The 26,122-nt window shown below is 40.6% G+C and overlaps 1 protein-coding gene across 3 annotated transcripts in view; it reads left to right on the plus strand.

Moving 5' to 3' along the window:
• The first annotated feature begins 18,089 nt into the window (after positions 1-18,089).
• The window catches only part of RARB (retinoic acid receptor beta), a 321,234-nt gene continuing 313,201 nt past the window's right edge, over positions 18,090-26,122 (plus strand). For all 3 annotated transcript variants that reach the window (XM_030231742.2, XM_030231950.2, XM_030231763.2), the window contains exon 1: positions 18,090-18,159. The gene's annotated coding sequence lies outside the window, so the exon portion shown is untranslated. The remainder of the gene's footprint in view (positions 18,160-26,122) is intronic.

A 26,122-nucleotide genomic window follows, 5' to 3' on the forward strand; every position in this document is an offset into this window, starting at 1 on the left:
GAAATCTCCAGGAACAGATGGTATTCACTGAAGATTTATAACAGAGCCCAAATATAAAATCACTAAACTACTAACAGTGGTGTCTAACCTATTGCCAGAGGAACAGAAGGTGGGAAATGTGACACCAATCTTTATGAAGGACTCCAGAGAGATCTTGGATCCATAGACTGCAAGTCTGCTTTCTGTACAGGCAAAATGGTAAAACTGTAATGTAGGATGAGATTAATAGACATCTGGACAAACAAAGTATATTGCACAACACGCTGCTCTAGAGAGGGAAGATATTTCTTACAACTGTATTTGAATTTTTTAAAACTCCCAACAAGCATGTGGATTACAGTGATCCTATTGCTTTAGAGTACTTGGGTTTTTAAAAGGCTTTTGATGTATTTCTTCATTAAAGGTTTCTACAAAATAAATTACCACGGGGCTAACAGGAAGCTGCTGCCATGGATTAGTAATGAGTTAAAGGCAAAGGACAAAGAATAGCTGTAAGTGGTCAACTTTCTCAACCTGCAAGTTCCCTAAATATCTGTAGTTGGATCTGTATGGCTCATCATTCTCCTGTGCTACCTGGCAGAGGGACTTTCTGAAATGTAAGACAGCGGGGACTTCCAGAGCCCACTGGAAAGGGCAGTGAAAGAAAATGGCAAATAAAGCTCATTATCAAAAAGTGCAAGATAATGCATTTGGAGTAAATCAGTCTTGATTACTAAAAGAATGGGCTCTGAATGAACTATTTCTATCCTGGACAGAGAATCCAGGGTTACTGGGGTTCATTCTATAAGATAATCTTCAAGTTGATGGCATAACTGGTGTCAACTACAGTGTTAGGATTTCTTAGGAAAGGAACTGAGAGCAAAACAGAAAACAACTTAATAAAACTCTTGTGTGTAACACATATAATGCTGCATACAAGTCCAATTACCCTGTTTCAAAAGCCTTTCAGTAGAACTAAACAGAGGTAAAGATGGCAATAATCTTGGCAAAAAAAAAAAAAACAACAAGCACATTTTATGTTAAAAAACGTGGCAGACATTTAAAAAGCAAAAAATTATTTCAGGAGTGTAGGTAGTGAATTGTTATTCACTGTTTTTCATCACGTTAAGAAATGGAACACATTCAGATCACAGCAGTTTTAAAGCAAACAAAAGAAAATGCTTTTATACATCATATAACTGTGGAACTCATTGCTTCAGGGTGGAGACCAAAATTAAAATGAATCAAGAAAAGGATTAGATGAGTCCCTGGGGAAGAGGCTCATTAATGAATTTAAACACAATTCTACAGATGTTGCCTCTGTTTCAGGAAATCCAAACAACGAACAAAAGCTGGAATAGAATAGAAGGGAAAAAGATGCCTCTACATGCTTTGTTTCATAAGTACCTGTCTTTGCCTTCTGCTGGAAACCTTCATGTCACCAGGAGGGCAAGGTTTTCTATATTAAAGAATTAATCAGAAGTAGTATGCACTGTAAAGCTTTTTTTGTCCTATGCTGTTAGCAGGGTGACATTAACAGTGAGCTGAAATACAACTTTAACTCATGAGTATTAGCTCTGCTGCTTTCAAAATGTAAATTTAGCCTGTGCCTAACTGAAGAAATTTTAAACTTTTAAAAAATTTTTACTACTTGCTCTCACTTATGCAGAAATATAAACCAGTAAGATCTCTTCTGGTCTTGGATTTGGTTAAGTAGATCCGGTCTTTGTTTCTACAGAAATGTTGAAAAGAAGAAAAACTATTGATGAGCACATTGTTTAAAAAGGTTTAAAAAAGTCTAAAACAGGTTGGAGGAACATGTATCTGCTCACAAACAGACATAGGCACAATGCACAGATAAACCAGAGATGCCAACACAACAGATAAAAGTGCCAATAAATTTATTAGAGTTCCTCAATAGGAACTCCTCAAAGTTCCTGAAAAAAAGGGCAAAGAATATGTACCTTCTACACTTCCTAAGACGAACTTCTAATGAGCAAGAAATGAAGCCGAGAAATTTGTTGTCGTGTGTGAATCATATTTCCAAATTCAGACTTGAGAAAGGAGCAAAATTCCTTAGTTTTCTAACATTTGTCTCAGAAGTATGCAATTTTCACCTCATCCCAAAGGTCATCTTTTAATTAGACTGCCAGGAGACTTCCTGTGCAGCACCTCCTTTCTTGGGAGCTCCTGCCTAAGTTATGCCTCTGTAAGTGAATAAAAGATATGCTCCAGCTTTTCCTCTTTCCATAGTGGAGATAAGAGGATATAAAGAGACCCCATCAGCTTCTGTCAAAAACCTGAGATATTTTGGCATAACACAGAGACAAATGCAGGACAGCAGAGACAGCAAATTCCTCTAATGTGTATCAAAGAACGAGTAGAAAGCCTGTTCAAGCAACCTCTTCCTCCAACAGCTCCAGATCCTGTAGGGTTATGCTGGAAAAAAAGGTTTTCTACTGCTTCATGTAACTCATATGAAAGCTATTTACACACTCATGAATCAAGGTCTAAATTTTAGGCAGACACAACAGATCAGGTAAACTGAGCTACGTCCCTGAATGAAATCTCTCTTGCACAGCTGGGGTAAATTGTGCCACATGCACACAACCCCCCTGTGCTCTGTAGTTAAGGGCAGCTGTGCTGGGGGGATGGCTGCTGCACAGACACTAAAAGGGACACAGCTGGCTGCACTCATCTCACTTCACACTACCCTATAAAAAAAAGTATTTCTACTCTAAGGAAACCTTTTAGGCTGCCTCTAGAGTCTGCACACCCTCCACAGGGAGGTTCATCCTCCTTTCTCAGGTAGTATTTAGGATGGGATTAATTGGTCTGTTTTTCTCCATTGGGTATTAGAAGAAGCCTAGCTGAGGGGTTTACATTGGGTGTGTTTTGCTAGATTAGGTGAGGAGAATCCTATCCATGACTTTTAAAAAACAGGCATAGCCCGTGTCATGGAAATTGCTGTGTGAGTGGAGTAGACACAACTTGTACCTCAGACTTTGGCTTCCTCAGAAGATACTAAACAAAATATAAATGGTGCCTCTTGAACAATACTTGTAACCTTTTAGTGTAAATGTTAAATAGAAACTGCACAGCCTCAATAAAGCTAGAGGCTGCTATGAGGAGCAATTCAATTCAGCACAGAGCCCAAAGGTACCAATCACAGTGCACTTCAATTCTTCAGTCCCACTGCTGTGTAACAGCATCAGTACCGAGCTGCCATCAGCATGTGAATGATGCTCTTCTCTCCTCATCTCTTCCTCCCCAAAACTCACTGACATATGAACTGTTGTATCTGGCTCTGCAGAAGTCACAGAGAAGCATCTGAACCCTTTTATTTTATATTCTGCCTCCCAAGGACTTTTCTGAAAGTTGAAATGTGTACAACAGATAGGAAATAAACTATGATGTAATCTAGGGAATTTGTAGAACTCTAACAGCTGAGAGAAATACAGGAGCTGCAGCTTGGCCTAATTTAGGGGAGAGCAAAGCCAATCCCTGATACCACATCTTCCCTAAGCTTCATTATTCAGTGCCAATAAACTGTGAAAATTAGCGCGATGAACTCCAGTTTGAAAATAGATGTTATTTTGCATTATTATGCAGAACATGCATAGTGGTGTTGCATAAATATAGCATCTACTATGAGGTTTACACTTTGCAACTGTGCACTTGACAAACATTTTTCATTCTTGCTTGCATTGATACCCTAGTATGTTTTCTGAATGTATTTTTGTCTCTCAGAAGTATAGTGCCATGTCGTATTATGTTCCACGTGCAAGCAGTTAGGAGAATATATGCCAGCCACCAGCATTGTACAAGTCAAAAGTGATTTACCAGGGATATATGTGCCTCTTGATGAATATTTCTAAGATTATACAGCTGTTGTTTATCTAGTATCATTTATAAAGCATTACACGACAGTAGGTTGTAAAGAATGCATGTGCAAGCTTGTAAAATGAAACATAATGCTTGGCAATTTAAAAAATATATTCATTGTAGATTTAATTGTTGAATAGTTATGTTGATTTATACCACACAAATGGGGACTTTATGATTCACAATGACTTAGCAGACAATGAACTTCATTGCACCACTAAAAGTTGGTTTATGGGATTTAGTTGCAAAAAAGGTTAAGTGTGTTTGTAGGGATCAGTCCTGCATTCTCTGCACTGTTGAAACTCTGCACTCTTCTTGACTCCAGTTGTTGAAACAGAAACACCACTGCAATCAGTCCTCCAGCTTGACTGACTCTAAAAGTTCATGAGACAACGATTTACAGACTTGGATTAATTTGGGTAGTAACACCAGTCCTTTGTCTAATAGGGACAATGTCTAATGAAACTTTCTTCAGAAAATTATTTGGTAGCTAAAAGTAAAATGGATTGATAGCCAAACCTCTTTCAGAAACTTATACTTTTAGTTAAAAAAGAAATAATTTACCAGCAAAAAGCTCAATAGTTTGAGAGGATTAATGAAATAAAAAATTGAATTTTTAGTTTAATAATTGTGATATATTTGTGCCTCATCTCTATTTTCCACTATATCTGGACTCCCCAGAGAGACAGTAACTCCCATAACTCCTGTGCTACATCAAAGTGAGACACTGCTAATATGAAACCTGTATGAGAGAAGTAGTCCAGTGAGCTGACAGATCAGGGTCATTCAACCTTAATGTTCATAAAGCCCTTGAGACAATATGGCAGTATTTCCAATTTTTGTAAAAATTTACTTTCAGATGGAATATTTTTAATTTTTAGGATTTTTTATATACTGTCCAAGTTTCTGAAGTAGTTCTGGTGAAATTGAACTCCTTGATCATGTCTGACACCTCTGTGGACAGTCCTCACTGAGAAGCCTATAGTTAAATGGGTATGGGCAATACCTTTCCTTCCTGTTCTGTGAAAGAAAACCTTTTCAGTACCTTGCCCATTTGAATGGAACCTCAATATCATAAGTCTGTATTCTTCGTAAATGCTGAAGTCAGTAAATGAGAAGGTTTCCTTAAAAAATTAAAGAGTAGGTCTGACAAGTGTAGTGAGCCAAAAATAATCCAATATTGTTGGATCCCAGATGAATGCATAATTGGATGCTGTTCATCACGGTGCCTTTTTTTTTTCTCATAAGAAAGCAGTAAAAAAAAACCGTCTTAGTTTTCTGAATGAGTGAACAGTAACCTTGTAAAATGTGTGTAACTGCTCATATGCACAGGAAAGTAAATACACACAGCATTCATGCATATGCTTTTGTCATGTGTTTGCACACCTGCGACTGTAGGAAAAAAATAAAGCTGTATTATTTCAGGCTCAATGTTAGTGCAAAGTGGTTACTTACTGAATATGAGTAATACAAACTGAATCTAAAATACCACCACAAGAAGAGAGAAATTCTTGCAAAATACATGGGTAGGGTCATTAGATTTTTCCAGCTTTGTCAATTTGTCAGTTGCTAGCCTGTGTGCTTTTGACTGTTTCTTTAAGTTGTGAGGCATTTTCAGTATAGAATCAATTTATGTGTAGCATGCATTTTGTTCTTTCTTTTGCTTGTTTATTTTGAAAGTTTGAATCTCTATTTGTGCTTAGACATTTGAAAAATGCCAATGCCCTGCATTAACCCACAAACCAAACACTGAATGCAACAGGAATTTCCTACAAATGTGTTGGATGATGAATACTTGGCTTTGATCTCACAGGAACTCTTGGAACAGAAAAAATCAGAAGTACTGGAATTCAATTATTATGATAGTTCAATTAACCTCTATTGAACAGATGTAAAAATTATACCTAATTATACACATAGCTGACTTCAGACATGGACCTCTGCCCAACGAGGACTAATCAAAGATCACCAAATTCATTTCACTTCAGACCTTTGCTCTCAGAAATGAGTACTACAGTAAGTGATTTCACCATTAAATATCCCTCTAGCACCATAATCTTTCTAAAAGTCTGTTCAGTGCTCAATTTTACACTAAGAAACTTAATGTGATATCCCCAAGTGTTATCACAGAAATTCTAAAGGAAAGGTCACTGATAAAAAGAGGCATTTAAAGTGAGTTTAGCTGAATATTGCTGTAAGCCTACCTCACTCTGGCTCCACAGACATACATCAAAATGCATGAATTTGTACCAACATTTTAAATACATCCTTATTGTGGTGACTAGGAAATGTTATGAATTTATTCTTTTGTATGAGGTCCAGTGCAAGACTTATATTCTGAGAACCAAAATGGTATACATAGTATAAAATGTCCCTGTACAGAATGTATTTTCTGTGTATCCATAAAGTAAATTTCTTTATAATACAGCAAGTCTCTTAACACAGCCTTTCTTTAAGATACAAACACAAATTCTACTCCACAGTATTCTAGGAAAATGTTACCTGCATTGTCTGGGCAATGTAATTTTTATTGTTCTCATACTAAAAATACATAAGAAAAAATGAGCACAAGGTTTAAAGGAAGTGTTTCTTTCTCCCAAATATCTTTGTTTTTACTGCTGTCTAACATACATTATTTGTTCACATAACTGTCTATTGCTAGCACCATTTTTCAGGAGGAAAATTATTTTCCATTCCTTCATGAGATTTATTTCTGTTTCTGTCTTTTTGAGATTAACTGCACATCAACTGCTCAAGTTCCTGCTCTCTCCTTAGCTATTTTTATGAATACCTTTATTTTCTTACAGCTACTGGTTTCCAGAGGGGATCTGTTGGCTGGCATTCAGCAAGAATATCCCTGAGTACTCACCACTGTCTTCTGAATAAGAACAAATTTAACTGCTGTGTTGCAACTTCTTGGATCCGTCTTGATGGGGAAATGATCATGTGTCTAGACTCCTTATCAGGTGCTCACCCACCCATCTAACTTTTCTTCCTAACATTCTGGTAAATGACCATATTGCCTTGGAAATGACATTGGAGTGGAAGTTTTTCATTTTATTTGGGACCTGTGCATGTTGGATTCCCAGTGGATGTTAAGTTTAGTTGCTGTTGACCATAGCTCTACTAGATTTAATGATACACTCTTCTTCTGGGTTCCTTTAGCAAATATCACAGAATCACAGAATATCCCAAGTTAGAAAGGACTCACAAGGACTCATTGAAGTCTAACTCCTGGCCTTGCACAGGACAGCCCCAAGAGTCACCCCACGTGCCCAAGAGTTTTGTCCAAACATTTCCTGAACTCTGTCAGGCTTGGTGCTCTGACCCCTTTCCTGTGGAGCCTCTTCCAGTGTCTGACCATGCTCCGGACCAAGAATCTTTTTCTAATATCTAGCCTAAATACGATGTTGCTTAGATAAAAAACCAGCAAGCAAGATGGAGTGGAGGGAAATGAGAGTCAGATATTCTTCTGTGACAACACTGTATACACACAGGGTTCCTTAGGTCTGAAAGTAGTGTGTTGCTCCTTAGAGCTGCCAGCACATTACTGGTGAAGGGATCTAGTCCCATTGGTAAAATTGGTTAGTTTTGAGGAGACAAAGTATCTTGAGCTAGAGAAAGGAAAATCTAGGTACTCTAACTAAATTTCTACCATTGGTTTAGAGCTATGGGTAAATGAATAGTCTTCAATAGCTTATTTAAGAGAGAAATATCTTTCAGTGTTTTGTGCTGTGCAGTCATCATTTTAATGAGATAGTGTTGACCAGCTGTATTCTTTTTCAATTGTGTTTACACTGAACACCTCACCCATTAGCCTCACTGCAGGCTAATAATCTTGTGGAAAGCCAAGCAATTTCAATTTTTGAACACAGGAAGGAGTTTAATGTAATTATATTTCCTTCTAAAACATCCAACAGCTTGGAAACATGGGAAAGTACTTGTGGATAAGTACTTGAATACTGCTGCTATGATTGTTTTTCCCATAATGTGTCTCTTTTAAATAACGAAACTTCATTATTGGCATGATAATCTAGTAAGACATTAAACTTCAAGCCTGTTAACAGGGAGGATATTGTCTCATATTATATATAAATTACAGTTTATGCACTGCATTTTGTAATTTACAATTATTGTATTCTATTGTCTACAAGCAATTACATTTACAGTAAGCAGGTTGTAAAAACAGTACTAAGACAGCCTTGCTTCCTATAAACTAGTGCCCTACATCTTCTCCAAAATCACCTCTGCTAGCTGGCTTTCCTCTTTCATAAATCCCTCTGCTGTTGTATTTGTAGTTGCCTCTTCCTTATCTTACTGCCCTTATTCTTTTCAGATCATTAACTCACCTCCTGCAAAACCTCCCTGATCTATCCACCAGACCATCAGCTCCCTCCTGTGTCTCCCTTCTCTACTTTATTTTTGCCTCCAGGTGAAGAGAAGTCTGCCAGGACTGGCTGGCAGTTGCTAAGTGGGTAGGCAGGTCATGGACCTGTGTGCTACCAAACATCAAATCCCACATGAACAGAATTTCCTTTCCTCAGCAGCAGCAACAGCAGAGTCTCTGGTCTCCATCGAGTCATGAAATTCACAGAACTTGTAACAAACTTACATCATTGAGACTTTTCACAAATTCAGTTGAAGATAACCGATGGATTAAAAAGTTAATGTGGAAGGATAACCAGCAAAAAGGATAACACAGCCATGCCAGCTTTATATGCAGAGAAAACGGAACTAAATTTGACTTCTATAGCTGTAAATTGAAATGTGAAACTTGGAAAGGAGGAGGAGTTCTTTTTAGCTCTTTGTTGTTTTAGATGCAATGAAACCTTAAATATCCAGTGTGGTCAAGATCTGTTTCCTGAAAGACTCCTGATTCTTATATTGCTTGCCTCCCTGCCTGGAAATTTAGGACATAAACTTCTGAAATCTTACCATATGTTACAGCATGTCACTTGTAAGAAATTCTGAAGGCATTTTCACTGGTGTAGAATAAAACCAAATGGAGAAGGCAGTACTATTATAAGAAAAATACAGCATTTTTCATAAATTTGTGGATGTAAAAATACAAGACAGTGGAGTTGACTTGAACTCCTACACTCAGGAAGGAATTTGGTCAACTCAGTGGTCAGAGAATTTTGTGGCTGCTTAGACTTAAAACACATGGTGGCAAGGCAGAGAAATTGATGGTTTCACAGTCCAGAATTTTTGAATGTAAAAGGAAAAATATTCAAATAATGTGTCTGTCCCCATTATTTTGTTTGGATCTTCCTGAAAATACATACACTCTCTCACTCTCCCACACAAATATGCTCTAGTATCAGACACATCGGTTACTATTGCAACTGGACTTTTTGAGGACAAGCATGTATCATAAAACCATTTTTATATGTGGCATTTTTACTAGCATAGTCTCATCAGAAGACCAGGATTGAATAAGCATGAAAATTGAAGTGTCTTTGTATTCAAAATGGTGCTCACTCATCCTTGGTCAGAGTTGCAGGAAGGCAAGCACACGGGAGCATGCACTGATGATAGTACTGTAACTGCCTGTAGACAAACCCAGGGTTTTTGTTCCAGACATTTGCTACCCAGCAGAGTCCAAACAAAATCAAAATCGTGGTGTGTCATTTGTGCTGTCACTGTAAGACTTTAAAGTACAGCACTATTTCCTCATGTCTTACTGTAACACAACCATTAACATACTGTGTAATCTGTGCCATGATTGTTTTGCAGAATCTGACGTATCTCAGAGAACCTGGCACTCGGAGAGCAACCAAGACATATTTAACTGGAATAAAAAAATAACCTTCAATACAACTGAGAACAGTGGAAGATTTCTATTATATATTGTAAACAAGAAAAATAAATAACAAATTCTAGTAAAATATTCAAAGGCCAAAGACCAGTCAGGTCAGGATCCTTCTGTGATATGGGCTGTGAAAGCATTTAGCAAGTGACTCTTCTTTCCCTAAAGACATATGTTGAAGAACCAGTTAGTTGGGGGAAAAGGAGGAGATAACAACACAGAAGGAGGCAGATTATTGGGAGATAGTAACACAATGTCCAACATAAATAGTTCTTCTTGAAATTATTTTTTTATTGCATTTGAAAGCCAAGCCTTAAAAATTCCATCTTGTGCTTGGACCTTGTCAGATGAACAAGTTTCACACTCACCTTGTAAGCATACTGAGATGAAAGAAGTAAATAAATTCCTTAACTAAAAAACAAACTTGTGTATTGTTAATTATTCCAAGAAGTATACAAAAACTGATGACATTTTAAACTAACTTTCACCATGATCGTAAATGCCAAAGATGCCTTCTTACAACTGGCCATAGAAAAGGCTGTTCTGAATATGTTGTACATTCCTCTTTTGTTTTGTTTTTACTTAAAATTGTGCCCTGATGATTGTATTATTGCACTCAGCCTATTCAGATTATTTTCTGTAGAAGGGATATTGATTTTTGCGTTAGTCAACAGAAAGCCCAAGCAACGGCACAGAGGAAAACAATAGCAAGCAGTAAAAGAATAATGTTAATTGAAAATGGAAATGTAAGTTAAGTAGGGCAATGACAAAATCTATCAGGTAACCAGATGTTGGGGTTAAAATGACAGCATGCCGGATGATGAAAATTATCTGCAACGGAAGAGGGAGCTCTCACTGCACTGGCCCTGCCAGTCAGGATGGGTGGGGTGCTTCTTCCAGCTGAGGCTGCAGAGCAGGTGGTGCCCATTCCTTCCCCCTTTATTTTCATTTCTCAATATGATTCAATGCAGTTTTCATATTAGTCCTTATAGAAAGCTATAGCAGAACACTCCACAGCAAATTACAGTCAGATATGAGCAATGGATGAAACTCAGTAACACTTACCAAGCCTAGTGGTCAGAGGGATATTTTCTGGAGTTAGGAGGGCACATGTTATCCCCATAGCAATAAGTCTGTTTCTTCCTGTATATGCACAAAACCCAAACACCCTGGGAGAAGTACTGCAGCGTAAATAATAACAAATATCAACCGTGTTTATGACAACTGAGAGTGCAGACTGAAGGCTGAACTCACTGAATTTAATTAGAAGGCTCTGACCTCATCGGGCTGAATGAAACAGTGACAGAGTGATTTTGCAAACCTCCTCAGAGTAGCTGTTACCTCTATACATCACCCTTTCTTGTTTAATAAGCTGTTCCATGTGACTAAGAAAGTAGTCAAAGGTTAACATAGATAAATAGCTGTGTTTTATCCTTCACAGATAAACAATTATGCCTAAGGTCTCAATTACAAATACCCTAGTGGTGTTCTTGTTTGTTTGCTAACTTGTTTGTATTGTTTTGGAGATAATTATTTCCAGATAAGCAGAAAAGAATGAAATACTTAAGATTCAATGTGACTCTCTGAAAAAGAAGGATGGAATGCATCTAGATATTTTGTTTAAATATTTACTCCAGGTTGGAGACTCTAAAGGCTTGCTGAGGTGTTGAATGACAATATGAGATGCCCTAGGGTATCTTTCCTAATCCTCAGACACCTCTCCAGAAGGAGATCAGAATCCTAGGTTTCAGTCAATGAATTGTGCCCCGTGGCTCATCGATGGCTGCAGGACTGCTCACAAACCTGTAGCAGATCCTGTGATGAACCCACAACTGACAGCAGCAAGGGACCTGAGGTATCTTCACCAGTCGAGTACCTGTTAATCTTTCCTTCAGCCGTGCTAGCCACTTGCAAGGTGTCTAGGATTTGAGAACTATAGAACGTGGGTTCAATTGCCACTCTTGATTCCCTGTTACATGAGATATTTGTTGTTGACATGTAAGGTCCTGAGGAAGGTAGGTGCAATATATGCATCCATGCAGCAACCAATTTGTAAAACAATGTAAGAAGCAACTGTTAGAATAAGTTGCATTAAACCACCCTTCCATATTATACTCCACACTATTTACTTAGGACTACAGATAGAATGTCATTTCAGAAGTAATTGTAGGACTCAACATCTGCCCTAGAGGCTGAATTCAGAAAGTAGAGCCAGGGACAAGTATGTCAAGACACTTCAAACAAGAACTTCTATATGTGCTGGTAGAAATTTATATATATATTTATATACATATACATATAAAGTGACATATTTATTGACACACATATCTCCCTTTGACTGCATGCAGTGATTATTACAGCTGTTTATCTCTTGAATTTTACAAGAATCCAGCAACACAAATTCAAATATTGTAAAAACTAGAAAACCAGGAAGCCCAACACCTATCAAGATTATGAATGTTGTAGTTATTCTCAGTGTAGATGGACTACAATTATGGACCAGGACCAGTAGCTGGGCATGTGCTATGCTGAAAACTTCAATTTTAAATTTCTTTAAGTTGTCCTCTAGATTCAGTCTTCCACTATTTGGTGTTGCAGTATTGTAACTATTCAGTATTGTAACTATTATTATTGTCCTTCCTTTTTTTTAATTCTGTGTTTGGCAAGCTTGCATTTGACTCATATATTGGTCTGATTTTTGAAATATTGCCCCAGGTCCCTGACATAAAATTCTTTTGCATCTGGCACCTGGGCAGGAGCAGAAGTCTTTGCTAGTTTTTGATAAATAGGAAAGTATCTCAGGAAGCATGAATCCAAAAATAATTTTATCAGAATGGTATTGGATTGTTGAGGGCTGAGTGGTATTACTTAAAAAGATGACAGAGGGACCTTTGTAACACAGATTTGTTGTTCTTCTCTGATCAGAACTCTAAGCTTGGATCACTGGTGTGATTTACAGAGTACATCCCCTCCATTACTTGCAGGACAGACACTAGCTCATACTTGTCTGAGGATGTCTAAAACTTTGACTTATGGCAGCCATTCGGATTCCTCTGCCGGAACACGCAGCCCGCAGGACCAGACTGCCAAGTGATGTTTCACCAGCATATGTGCAACTGTCCCCACTCCTTCATCCCTTGGTGGCTGGGCTCCAAATCCTCTCATGAAGCTCACTTTGCTGTTACATACTAGCCACAAGACTCATTTCCACTCATTATTTCTGGTAACATCTTTCTGATAGTGCTTTCTGAAGTAGCAGGCAGAGTAATCCATGTGCTCTGTGAATTCTGTACTGACCGTGATGAGCCATAAGGACCTTTGCAAGACTGAAATACTTCACTTCTACAGTCAAATAGTTAGGTTCCCTGTTAATTTCACCCCCTCAAATAACACTGATCTGCTACTAGATGCATAATTTCCACCAAGAGAAGATCTAGCAGAAATCTTAAATGTACATTTATATATGATAAATTATATACATTTATGATCTACATTATCATAAATGCATAGGACAAATCCAGATATACCAACACAGCTTGAGCTAGACCTCTGTCTTTCCATAAGTTACATTTTTGTTCTTTCTCCACCCATGCTGTTTCTCCTTATTAGCAAAGTACAGGAAGTACTTTAGCCAGATCTCTTTATTTACCTCCGTATTTGTAACAATTTTTTCTGCCGTACACTTTTCCCCTGTAATCAGGGTTCCAGCTCGTTGTCACTCATTTTATGCCAAGGTGACATGATTTCCTACAAACTGACTTGCTTTCTGCAGCTTTACATCCTAAGAGACCTTTACAACTTTTTTTTACTCCCACCAAAGGCTCCTCCCATGTTCTTCATATTGTCTTACCATACACTTGCAACCCGATACTCCCTGGCAATCCATCCCGGGGACAACCTCGAAGAGCTGTTCTTTAAACACAATGCACCAAATTATCTCTCCCAATCTTCTCATTACCATTGCTCAGGTAACAAATGGGTTAGCTGTTCTAACGCCTTTGCTCTTTGTCTCTTATGCATGCCCTTCTTAAGTCATTACCGAGCTAGTAAAGGAGGTTTTACGGTATCAGTTATACTGGTTGGATTTTTCATTAGCTTTATTTTTTACTTCCTTTATCAAGCATTCAGAAATCATGGCACCCATGTGCTGCTTAGTTTAATTCCCAAGGAGATAATAGAAGACCAGATGATACACAGAAGCCTAAAGGAGTCCCAGATGAGTATTTGTAGCCGCAGATGCTCCTATAATCTCAGCTGCCACCATCAGTTATTATTGCATGATGGTCTGCACCACAGCTTTATTTTTCATCTCTAAAGGTAAAATATCATCTCTGTAACCTAGTAAGCATGGAAGACACAAAATTAATGCTCTAAATTCTGTGCACAGACTCCATGTTCCTTCCTGCCAGTATCTTGCAGAAAAAAAACCCCAACCAACAACCTATGAATATTGCTAGGGATTGAGTTGTTGTTATTATTAACACCTTGGGGTTTTTATCATGTCCTTAGCTAAGTGCTGGCTGCTACAACAAATGTTCATGTAAGTGTGCCCCACGCTTAGTGGGATTCTGGATTTCTTGTCTGCTAGCTGATGCTCAAATCCTGCAGTATATATTTTTTTCCTTCAGTAAAGGAAGCTTTTTATTAAGAAAAGCAATTTTAGATTCCGAGTCTCAAGTATTTTGCAGTTTTATATGAGCTGATGTCTCCAGACTATATGAAAACAGATATCTGTGAGGTTCTTTATGTCAGCCTGTTTTAATAGTTGCTGATGCTGACCCTAGTGGATCAGCACATCCTTATGCACGGGCAATTCTGTTTCAGATAGACATCACTGCCTCCATATAGCCATCAAATACTATCCAGCTCAGGATCTACCTGGGTATCAGAGTCTCTCACCAAATTTCTTAAGGCCATGACAAATAACTCAGAACTGAAACTCCTCTAGTTTTTCACTCAGTTAATTAACAGTCTCTCCAAGCATGTGTCTATATGTGAAGCTGGCAATTAACAGCTGCTACTTTTAATAAGACTTTAATTTCTGCTTTCACATTTGTAAATATACAAATACATCTGCTGTAGTCTTATCCATCATGCTTTGACCTTCTCCAACAGATTGTGAAATTCTCTGTGTTAAACTGTTTTTTGACCTTCTTTTCATGAAGGATTTGCTCTCTTTTTGCATAGTTTCCTCTTTACTTCTGAATTTGTATTGGGTACGTAAGAAGCCACGGGATCTCCTGAGCAAAAACTAGAGAAATTGATTATAGACTCCTTAATGTACAGAAGTACAAATTTCCCTTCCTATAGTGTCAATTCCACTTCCTACAGAAGTTTTCAAAGCTGCATCTGGCCACAGGATAATCTTTGCTGTCTTGGGAACTTTGCTTTGGTCCAGAGCATTTTGAAACATTTTGTTTGGAGGATTTGTTTCCTTTTTTTTTTTTTTTTTTAACCCCAGGTGGCTTTTTAAAAAATAATTCTAAGCCATAGGCCTGGGAATTGGCAAATAGTAGAAAAAATGTTAAATAGAATTTGACCAGAAAATCCACTTTGAACACTCTCCCCTCTCTCTATTTGCTTTCTTCTTTACAGTCTAAAAGAAGAGTCTGACTGATCTGTCATGAACTGTAGGGAAAACAGGAGAATCTTGAATAGAATTTATATAAAGTATTCAATTCCATCCTATGACAATTTAAGAGGCATAGTCATTTCACTTGAAGATGGGAGACAGGTATGAAAGGATTATCCAGAGTTCTTTCGACTATTTAAGAAAGGCTGCCCTACTTAACAGGATAGTTAGCTTTTCTGCTGCTTGAACTGGGGGATACAAAGGAAAAAGTACCCGAGGAAGCCTTAGGAAGCAAGGAATTATGAGGAGTTCCAGTGGAGAGCAGCTAAGAAATCAATAAAATGTTCCAGAAGTTCCTCCAAGCTCTGAGAAGAAGGAAACTTCTGAGAAAAAGCGACCAAGGAACTAATGTTAAAAATCTGACAGAAGCCCCAAAGACAGCAACATTGACTTCAGACTCTCCTGATCTGTCTACCTGACTTCTTGATAGAAGGGAGAAAATCAGGAGTGCTTTCTCTGGGAGCACTAGGCAAAGAGTTATACATGGATGTACTGAATTAGACACTGCTGCCATACTTGCCTGACCGCTGCCTACCAGCAGAGTCGCTACAGCTCTTATCTGTCCACGGGTGATGGTGGTCACCCCACAGCATTCCTGATACCATCTCTCTGTGGTTTGGGCTTGCATGACCTCTGCCTCCAGATCTTGATCTCCTTCCTTAGCCCCAAGTGACCACCATGCAAGAAGGTCTCTGAGGATTCCCTAGGACTAGTGTGCAGGGTGAATGCTGAATCCCAAGCTGCCGTGTGATTAATGGAAGGGCTGACCTCCTGACCTGCAGAAAGGCTTTTAGGAGAGGGTGACCTGCGGAAGGCAGGGTAGATGGCCCAGCTTTGTCAAAGGCTCTGTACCCCAGTGCTGAAATAAGCAATGTGGGAAAGGTGGCCTTAGGCATTTCAAATAAGGCAGGGGAGCAGTACTGAAGCTTTGAAACTGATTAAGCAAGTAGAATGCAGAGCTGAGTCACTCTGTATTTGTCTCTCTGTGTGCATGTGTACATATATAGATACATATTTTCGTAAGCGTGTGCGTGTGTTTGAGTGAGGATATGAAAAAAAGAGGCATTCAGTTCCAAAAGCCACTGCAATAACGAATGGCAAGCTGAAGCTGTCACATCATATGAAACAGATCCAGGGAACACGTGAAGACACAGTCTCAGATATTTTAAAACTTCTCTTCAGTGTTTTGCTCACATTTGGTAGCATTTAAATCTGATATCCTTTATGTTTTTTTTCTTCTTGAAACCAACTTTACCCTTTTGAAGCAATGTTTGATGAAAATGCAAAAATTCTTGGCTAGCAAAAGAGTTTTTTTTAATCTCCCAGAGTCATATCATGCAGATTCATGCAGTGAAAAAAACCCGCTGATGTTCTTATGAATAAAAGAAGGATTAGGAAGATTAAAACGCACACCACCAGACTCGTTGAAAAAAGGCTCAAGTACATGATATAGCCTTCTGCACATTTTTGCCTTGAGGATCACAGCTGAAACTGTTCTTGTCTTTGCTTTTGGGTACTTCAGAGAGATGCCGGGTCCGGATCCCCCATATTGAGCTTTTCATAAAAGTTGCTGTAAAAAGGACATTGCAAAGAAAATGCTGCTGAGTGAATGATCAAATTTTATTTTATTTATTTATTTTTGTTATTACAGCCAGATGTTGCCTCAGGAAGTCGAAACAAGGAGTCAGGAACTGACAGTTTAATAATTAAATTGGGAAAGTTGGCAGGTCTCCTGCTACTTCCTCTAATACATAGCATCTTTGAATGAAAGTGTGCAGTATCCCAGTGGCACTCCTTCCGAACTGGCTCATCCATTACTGGGTAATGATTTTCCGTCGAGGCAACAGCAATGCACAGGGCCTATTACACCAGCTACATAAAGTTAAAAAGACATTATGACTAAAGCTTTCACTGTGGCTTTTACCAACATTTCCACACAAGAGTGCCTAACACTGACATGTGTTTATTAACACTTAATAACGTTTACATAATTCTTCCTTGCGCTCATTACAGCTGTCAAAAATCTGAATTCAGGGTGATTTTATCTATTTTAACTCTTGAAGATTTTGCAGTCTCTAAGCTGAGATGATCAGCAGCTGAGAGGACGCTGAAGGCCCAGTCAGTTCCTGTACTGCCGGGGTGGAAGGCTTGGAGCCTGTTGCCCATCTGAGCATCATCACACCTTTTCTCCCTCTTTCGGGATTTCTTCCCTAGCAGGAATTCTTAACGTTTCTCTCTGCATGCTCTGCTCCCCGTCTGACCCACACACCTGCAGAAGGCATGGAGAGTCACTTCAGCCGTCATGGCAAGAGGAGGCACATCGGCAGCGAAGGTGTTACCAACGGGGGCCGCGCTGAGAGTCTGATGGAAGAAAAACTATATCCAGAGACTGCGAGCAGAGCACTGAAAAGGCAGAGCAGTCGTGAGGTGAGAGGCCGGCGGGGAGAGGTAATCCCATCCCGTGTCCCGGTCCCTTGCGCTGGGCGGAAAGAGGTAAGGCTGCTCCGACGGGGGTTGCCCGCGCTCGATCTGGGAAGCGCCTGGCAGCGTCCGGAGAGCAGGGGGGCGAGCCCTGGGGTGCCCTGTCCCGCCCCTCACCTGCTCCCCGCCGCGGCTCTCCGGGCGGGAAGCGCGCCGGAGGGATCCCGCTATCTCCGCTATCCCCGCTCCCGCCTCGCGGCCCGCGCGGGCGGGAAGCGCCCCGCGCCCCCCGGGCCCCGCGCGCGGCAAGGGGGCGCGCGAGCCCCCGCGGCCCCGCCAGGGGGCGGGGCGGGGCGGGGCGGGGGGTCCGGGGCTGCCGCCGCCGCTGTCGGCGGCACTGGCGGGGCGGCGGCGGGAGCGGGAGGCTGCCGAGGTAAAGCGGGGCTGCCGGCGGCTGGCGGGGGGTCGGTTGTCGGTTCCTTGCCTGCCGCGCCGCGTCCGGCGTGGGGAGAGGCGGGGAGGGGAGCGGGGCGCGCTGCCGGCTGCGCCCTCGCGGTCCCGGCTGGCGCGGCGCTCGCCCCGCGCCGCCTTCCGCGCGTGTCCGCGCCCCCCGCGCTGCCCCCGCTGCCCCCGCACCAACTCGGAGCGGGTCAGCGCGGGGCACAGCGCGCGTCCTCCCGCTGCCCGCCGGGACGCGCGGCGGCGCGGGCGCTATTTTGGGCTGCAGCCCGTGAGCGCGGTGATGTGGCGGCAGCGCCCGGGCGCTCCGTGCCTTCCCCTCCGCAGACAAAAGCGCGCCCGAGGCGCGTCGAGGGCCGGTTTGGAAGCAAGGAGCGCCGGGCTGTGCTCGGGACCCTGTCAGCCCGGCACCATCTCCGCCGCTGCCGGCTGCTCTCCTGCTGGGCGGCGTTGGCCTGAATGAACGGCTGTTTTGCCGGAATATTAAAAAAAAAAAAAAAAACAAACCAACCCAAACCCCAAAAAACTTGATGTTTACAGATGTGGTCGCACAAGGCAATGTGTCTCGGCAGCGCTTGCTGTGCAGGGCGGCTCGGTGTGCGAGAGCCGAGCCCAGCGATGTGCGCCCAGTGAGTGAGATTGCTGCGCAGGGAGAGCCGCGGTGCCCGTGCTCCTGCCGGCTGCGCGCTTCGCCTCCCGCTACTTCTGTGCCCCGGTAACTCGGGCAGCGGCCGGGCAGGCGTGCAGGGCGGCTCTCCTGCGCCTTTGGGGAGTGAAAGTTCGGTTTTGCGGCTCCTCTCCTCGCCGGAGGATGTTGTTGGGACGCGGTGGCTGTGCCGCTGGAACAGGGATTATTACTTCTGGGTGAGTGAGGCTGGCGGTGTGGATCTGCTGGATCCCTTCTGCTCCCTGCCAGGGAGTGATCCATGGTTAGCAAACACAGAAGACCCGGCAGCGTGTGTGTGTGCGTGTCACAGGCGTTGATGCAAGAAGGTAATAGGGATGCTCTTCGTGCATTTCTGGTGTTTTCTAGTGATACACTGTTGTTTGTATGTAGAGTGACAATTTGGTCGTTTGAATCTGTGGCAGAATTTTGCTAGTTTGGATAGTGTTGATATTTTGCCTTTGGCTGAGACGTGCTTTTAATAGCATTTAAGCAAGTTGCGTGTAACAAAATATGAAGGGCTAAATTACTGGCAATAAATTCTGTCTAACTTTATGCTTTGAAGAGAGAGGGGAACAACAGCATGGATTCTGAAAGCAAAGTAGTTAATGGAGCAGCACAAAATATTGTCCAAGGACTGTGCTAGATCCGAAAGATGCCCACCAGGACAGTAAAGCAGGAGTCCAAGTAAAGAAAATTCACTGACACTGCTCTTCGTCTCTTTTTCTTGGAAGAGTTCTCATGAGGAAGTTTAGCAGGCATAGGTTAATTATATATGATGCTAAGGCTGACTGAAGGAATTAGATACCTAGTGCAAAAGCCTGTGCATGTGGGAGAAACTGACTTAAGGTAAAGTGGTGTCAGTGTAAATTTAGATCAGTTGTGTCATTGTGGTAGAAGTTGCTATGTGGACATCACTTGTTTGTAGTTCTGGTTATGTCATTTGGGAAGAGTTGGAAGCAAAACTGAATAAAAAACCATTGCTCTTAAAATAAGAGCATCAGGAGTTAGTGTGTGCTTTGTTTTTTAACTAAGAAGGCTGGTTTTGATTTGAAATATTAATTAAATCATTCCTTTATGAATCAAGCTCTGGGTAAGAGCTTGTTGTGTCAGCACCTGTCTGTGTCTGTTTTAATGATCAGAGAAGGTTGATCCTCAGCTTTTTATGTGGGTCAGCTTCCAGCGAAATATACTTTGCTAGATGAAGGGTTGCAGGATTTGTCCTTCTGTAGTAGTCTCACGGTGTTAGGTGTTAGTAAATTAAAGTGCCTCAACCCGGGTTGTCATTATGTTGTGACTAAGTGTGCTTGTGAAGAATCCAAAGTGGCTCCACCGCAGATGGTTGCACTTTGGGGTACTTTGCATCTCTTTTGCACCTTCTTGCAGAGGTCTCACTCCTCTTGCATTTTCAGGCTAATTCACCCTAATAGCATTATGGTAAGGAGTCTCTGTTACACATGAAAACTGGGTTCTCTCCACATAGAAAGAGTGGCACCTCCAAGGATTGCTTTTTCGTGTTCTGCTGAGGTAATTTTGTCTATGTCAGTAGTAAAAGGGATTTATTGATAGAGTTTGTTTTGGGGGTAGTGGGTCTCTAGTGTGGGCGAGGTGTAGAAGGCTCAGTGTTCTCACATCTCCCCATTTTTGTAGAAAGAAATGAATTATTGCAGCAAATTCCTAACTATGAGTGTCTGTAGGTGTGTACAGTAGGAGTTTGAGCCAGGTGTGCCTGAAAGGGATCATCCATTTTCACACTTCTGTCGATATGGATATGGTGGGTAGGTAGCATAAACTGAGTTCCTGTTGACTTCTGTGCATTTCCACATGGAAAATCACAGTTGCAAGCAGGTTCAACCAGATCTGTGCTAACACTGGTGTTTCACACAAGAAGTACAGGTGTTTTCAAGACAAAGATTAGTTTTGCCTTTCTTTGCACCCCACAGTGGGATTCTCCTAGTAGTTGATACAAACAGTGATTAAAAAAGCTGCCACTCCTCAGTGGGAAACAATACAAAGTCCAGCCATTGTCATCCAGCTGTTATGAGCAGTTACAGAGTAGTTTTTGTTGTTGTGGAAGTTTTTGTAACCCTTCTCAGCTAGCAGTCTTTAATATCTTGCCTGGTTTAATAACCTGTTGTTTCAGTAATATTTTGTGGCATTGAACTCTGTAAGTTATCTGCATTAAATCTGTTGTCTTTCAATATCATTGACTCTCTCTTGTTCATCTGTTAGAAGGAGACAGTAGCTATTGAAATTCCCTAAAACAGCTTAGCTGATCTTAATTATAATAATGGAGTCTACTGTGGTGAATATTGCAAGTGCAAACTATTGTTACAGCTTAGGCAAGATACTGGGGAAAACGATGGCCAATATTATCTTATTTGTAGGTTGTGTTCTAATTAAATATTCAATATTATAGGAGATGGTCTTTGACTCCCAAGACACTGATGAAATGTCAGTTAAATCATATTTCTCCTCCCACAAAGCAATGTGCAGTATTCTGTTTGCTACAGTACTGGGAAATCTTTAGGACTGGAAGAGTCATTGAACTTCTCATTTTCTGCAATCTATAGTTAAGCTTGTATTCAAGGTAGATAGATTGGTGAATGCTGAACACATAGGAAGTACAGACATAAGGAATATGCCTATTCTGACAGAATAAGGCCCATTGTGAAGAAGTCAAATGAAGTACTGGAAATATAGAAAACTTGTAGAATAGACATTTACCCATAAAGAATGTGTTTTTTCTTATTTTTAGGACCTACTTGTGTTAGTGAAAGTAAAAAGACCTTAATATTTTTAAATGTTTGTTTACTTTGTTGAAGTTATACTTTGTAGGTTTTGGATTTATTTGCTACACCAGCTGAACATTCCTCTACTGTTCACCTCTTTGTTTTATCCTTACACAGTGAGCTTATTATTGTTAGTTTGGTTACAGACATATATATTTTTGTGGCACTTTATAACAAGTCTATAGGGCAATAGACTCTACCATATCTCACGTTTAATTTATAACTTTATTTTCCAGCAATTATAGTTAGTCTGCTGCTCAGATCACTATTAAAATTATTTAAGTATAATTAAAATAACACCAATGTTACTGAAATGATGAAATGCATATGTGCTCATTCAGTTTTTCTTTTCACTAGATTTTTTTGGGGGGTTATTTTTAGTTTTAATACAGAGTGCAAGCTGTTGCTAATTAGCATGGCACTCTGGAGGTGGTCTCTGCATAAGATGAATGGAGAGGATAGGATGCAGGGAGGGGGAGAAAACCCCAACCTGGAGATGTAAAAGTGCCGGTTGTGGAGGCATTAAAAAGCTTTGCACATAGAGTGGGTTTTGTTCTTTCTGTTAGACAAGTGATGGCAAAACCTTTCCAGGTTATGTGCAAAACTTGAGAGCTGAGTTGAGTCCTGTGCCAATGTGTGTGCTCATGCCTCTCTCTGGAGGGCCACTGGTTCCTCTTTTGCTTCTCATGCAGTGCTACAGCTTGTCCCCTGTGTCTAGCTGGAGGAGGGCACCTGGGGCTGGGTGCCCATGCTGATCCAGAGTTGCAGCAGGCTCACTACTGAGGTGCCATTACCATGAGACAGCTCTGACATGTTTGCCATGGCTTTTCTCTCATGAATGCAGAATAGTGCAGACACTGGTGTTTGCTACTCTTCTAAATTGCTGAAGGTCACGTGTCCAGTATGGGGCATGTGTGTAATATGCACAATTCTGCCAACAGTATGCACAAATGAATATAAAGGTGTGTTTGTCTGTATAAATAGTTCCACAGCTATTTTTCAGTATGAATACATATTGTGTTCTTGGATGGAACTGCTGTGTCTGCTAAGGGTATGGATTTTGAACTTGCACAGCTTAATCTTAAGATCTGGCTCTGCTGATTGTTGGAGTATTTGGCAGTCATGATTTCAGAGGTTTTAAGTCTTATCTAGTCAGATATGAAAAGCTTCTTCCTGTGGCAGCAATATGTAGCCAAGTAATAGATGACAAGCTCTAAATAAATAATAAATAAAATCTTTATTAAACCCATTCTTGCATATGGGGAACATCCTATGAAGTTGTATAGAAAGCTGAGTTCCTTGGGTCTCTGAATGAAACCTGATTCATGCCCTGTGAGGGCAGGCTTTGTGCTGCCATGGGTGGAAGTGTGCTCTCAGTAGCTCAGTTAGGGGAACAGATCTTTTTCTTACATATCATTTTTCTTGTATCTGTTTTGACCTGTGTCTATATTCTCTGCAGATGCTTTGGAATTAACACGGTCAAGTGAGGGGCGGGTACAGCTCATTTCATCAAAGTAATGCAGTGCACCCTGTCTCAAAATAAAGATTAGAAACTGTTTTTCTTTGAGAGGGTGTTCTAACCCATGGAATTGGTGCATGCAGATATTTTAGCGTTAGGATCTACTGGAAATATGAATGAAAATTTAAAAAGTTATTAATTAAAAAAAAATCCTGCTCTTTAAAGCAGGAACTTCTATCTAGAGTTCAAAGAAAAGTCAAAGGAAGTTACACATCACATGTCTTTTATTTTTCTGGGGTCAACTGCAGGAAGCTGTATAGCTACATTCTAAACCACATTAAACTTCTTCTAAATGTTGAATTTTTTTTCTTTGTACTCTTAAAAAAGTGCCTTTTCAGAGTGTTTAGGTGATCTGAGATGCCATTCTGTGCATCATCTTGACAAATCCTTAATGCTTGCTGTTCCTCTGAGGTTGTCCTTAGAACTTTCTTTGGGATCAGAAAGTAAGGTACCAGAGGTCCTGTCGGTGTCAGGGGACCTGTGAAGTAGTGTTGCATGATGAAGGTGAGGTTTGTGAAAGGCTTTGTTACATTTTCATGAATCATTTAAAGAGTTTTAATCTGGAGCAGCTGCCTTGTTTCAGTTGGTGTCTGGAGTGCACAGCATACAGGGAGATGCTGGGGGATCTGGGTTTGCCCAGCCTGGAGATTAGAGGATGAAGGTGAATTTTTGCCTTCCATTTCCTAATAGTCTGTTTTGGAACAGAGAACAGTGCTCTTCTCTGAGGCGTACAGAGCAAGGGTGAGGTTCAGTTGTCACATATAGAAAATGGAGCAATTCTGACTGGGCATAAGAAAAAAAGAATTAACAATCAGAGTAGTTAAACTCTGACCAGAGCTCTGTGGAGGTTGTGAGATTTGACCTTGGAGATTTAGAAACATGACTGGACAAGACTCTGAACAACTTGTTCTAACTTTGAGATCAGCACTGCTTTGACTGGGAATTGGAGGACGTGGCCTCTAGAGGTCCTTTTCAGCCTAAATTATTCTGATTCTGTAAGAAAATTTCCTGCAGAGAAAATAAGTATTGTAAAAGTTATTCTAAATAGTCTTTTAAATTATATTCTTAGGACAAAAGAGCAGTTTGTGGGATCAGAGGAACCCTTTGTGTAGTACTCATGGCCAAGATAATTTTGAATAAAAATGGGTAAAGAACACATGCAAAGGAATAAGTTTAAACTGTGGGGCAAAGTGTTGCTGCTGCCTTGGCTAGTCACAGTCTTGCTGCTGTGTGTTGAGAATAGCTCTGACAAATAAACGTGACACAGGTCAAGTGGTAGTTTTTGCTGGACTTGACTGTGGGTACTGTTGGTGAGTTCTTCACAAGTCTGGGAAGGTATATAGCATATTAAATTTGATGACTCTTATACTTTGATAAAAAATGTTGGATTGTTTTTTTTTTCCTGACAGAATGGCTACTGAAGCTCTCTGAGATTGATTGTTCACATGTTCTGTGTTCCTGATGTGATGAGAGTACTCTCTGTTGTTGGAGTGGCTCACTGTTAGTTGTGGCATCATGTCTGACTGCTTGTTTTTTGAGTAATTTCTCAGAGCTAACTTGGGGCAAAGGTGGGCAAAATACCAGCTCTACTTGTCTCGGGCATCTGTGTGAGGTCTTAGTGATGTCACCAGAAATCCTCATAGATTTGGCCTTCAGACTTCAATTTGTCCTTGAGTTAGTGATGACCAAAGAATCTGTGTTACATGAATTGTAATCTTGCCAGCGTTACTCATTCAAAAGGTATCTCACTGAAATAACATGAACTTATATTGATGTCTATGTGTTCAAAGTGGAAAATTCTGTAGTGGAGAACAAGCTGTATTTGTTATCCTATACCAATGTGTGAGCCATAAGGCTGTCTATGTGTGTGTGCAGACATGATACATTCCTCCCTTCTTCTCCACAAATAAGCAACAGTAACTCCCCTGCTCTTCCCCCAAACAGATATGTTGAGGGCTTTTTGCAATTGAATGTGTTTAACCAGTAGCTGAATTAGATCTGCTAGCTGTGGCTCAGGCTTAAGACTCCTGTTCAGCTTTTCAGAAAGACTGTCAGAGACAGTCTATGTCTAATCAGCAGCAGCGTGAGTAGATGTTATCAATCCAGGCTGCTGTATTTTCTCTGGAGGCCAGATTGAGAGCAGCATTTCTGCAGAGGTACAGGGGCTTGTATAAAAGCTTGAATGATTGCTGTCAGTGCCAGGATGGACAGACTTCAGTGGCTTTTCTCTCCAGGGGCTGCCTACCTGTGCAGGCCCTCGGATGGCAATTGAGGAGGCGCATTAAGGAAAGCTAGCTGTTGCTCAGAGGAGGATCAGTAAGGAGATGTGCTGTCTTGTGCTATCTTGTACTCCCTACAGGAAAGGAAAACTTCACCTCTTTGCTCTGTCCCTTACCTTCCTTGTGCTTTTGTCTTTAATATTCTTAACTGGCTATCTTTTATTATTTCTTAGCACTGAGTTTCAAACCTTTTGGCTCTAAGTCAGACTTCCAAAAGGAAGGATTAAGTCCTTCCTGAGAAGGACTTAATCAAGAAATATTAGCATTGAATCCCTTTTACCTGCTCTGTGTATTTAAATAAAGCTCAGAATGTGTTTTCCTGTACTGTACACAGATTAAAGGAAAAGATGATTCCTTTAATTTTCAAATGAATGACTTCTTGAGGAAGCATAAGAAAAAGGATAAATATCACTAGATTCAGATGAGAAATCTGGGAGCAGCGCTGTTCATTCTAACAATATTGTTACAGAAACAAGATTTATACAAATCAGGCTGGATGTTTTGGTTGTGTTTTGCAATTAATTTTAACAACATTAAGTGTGTATCTTTGATTTGGAGTATTTCCTTATTTGGGAAGCCAGTAGAGAAGTGTTTTCAGAGTAATATTATGAGTACTAAGGCTTAGACAGGCAGAGCACTTTTTTAGTTCAACACTCATTGTTTTGTACTGCTGCTGATATAGA

Source organism: Serinus canaria, chromosome 2, assembly GCF_022539315.1.
Source record: "Serinus canaria isolate serCan28SL12 chromosome 2, serCan2020, whole genome shotgun sequence".
NCBI classification, from domain to species: domain Eukaryota; kingdom Metazoa; phylum Chordata; class Aves; order Passeriformes; family Fringillidae; genus Serinus; species Serinus canaria.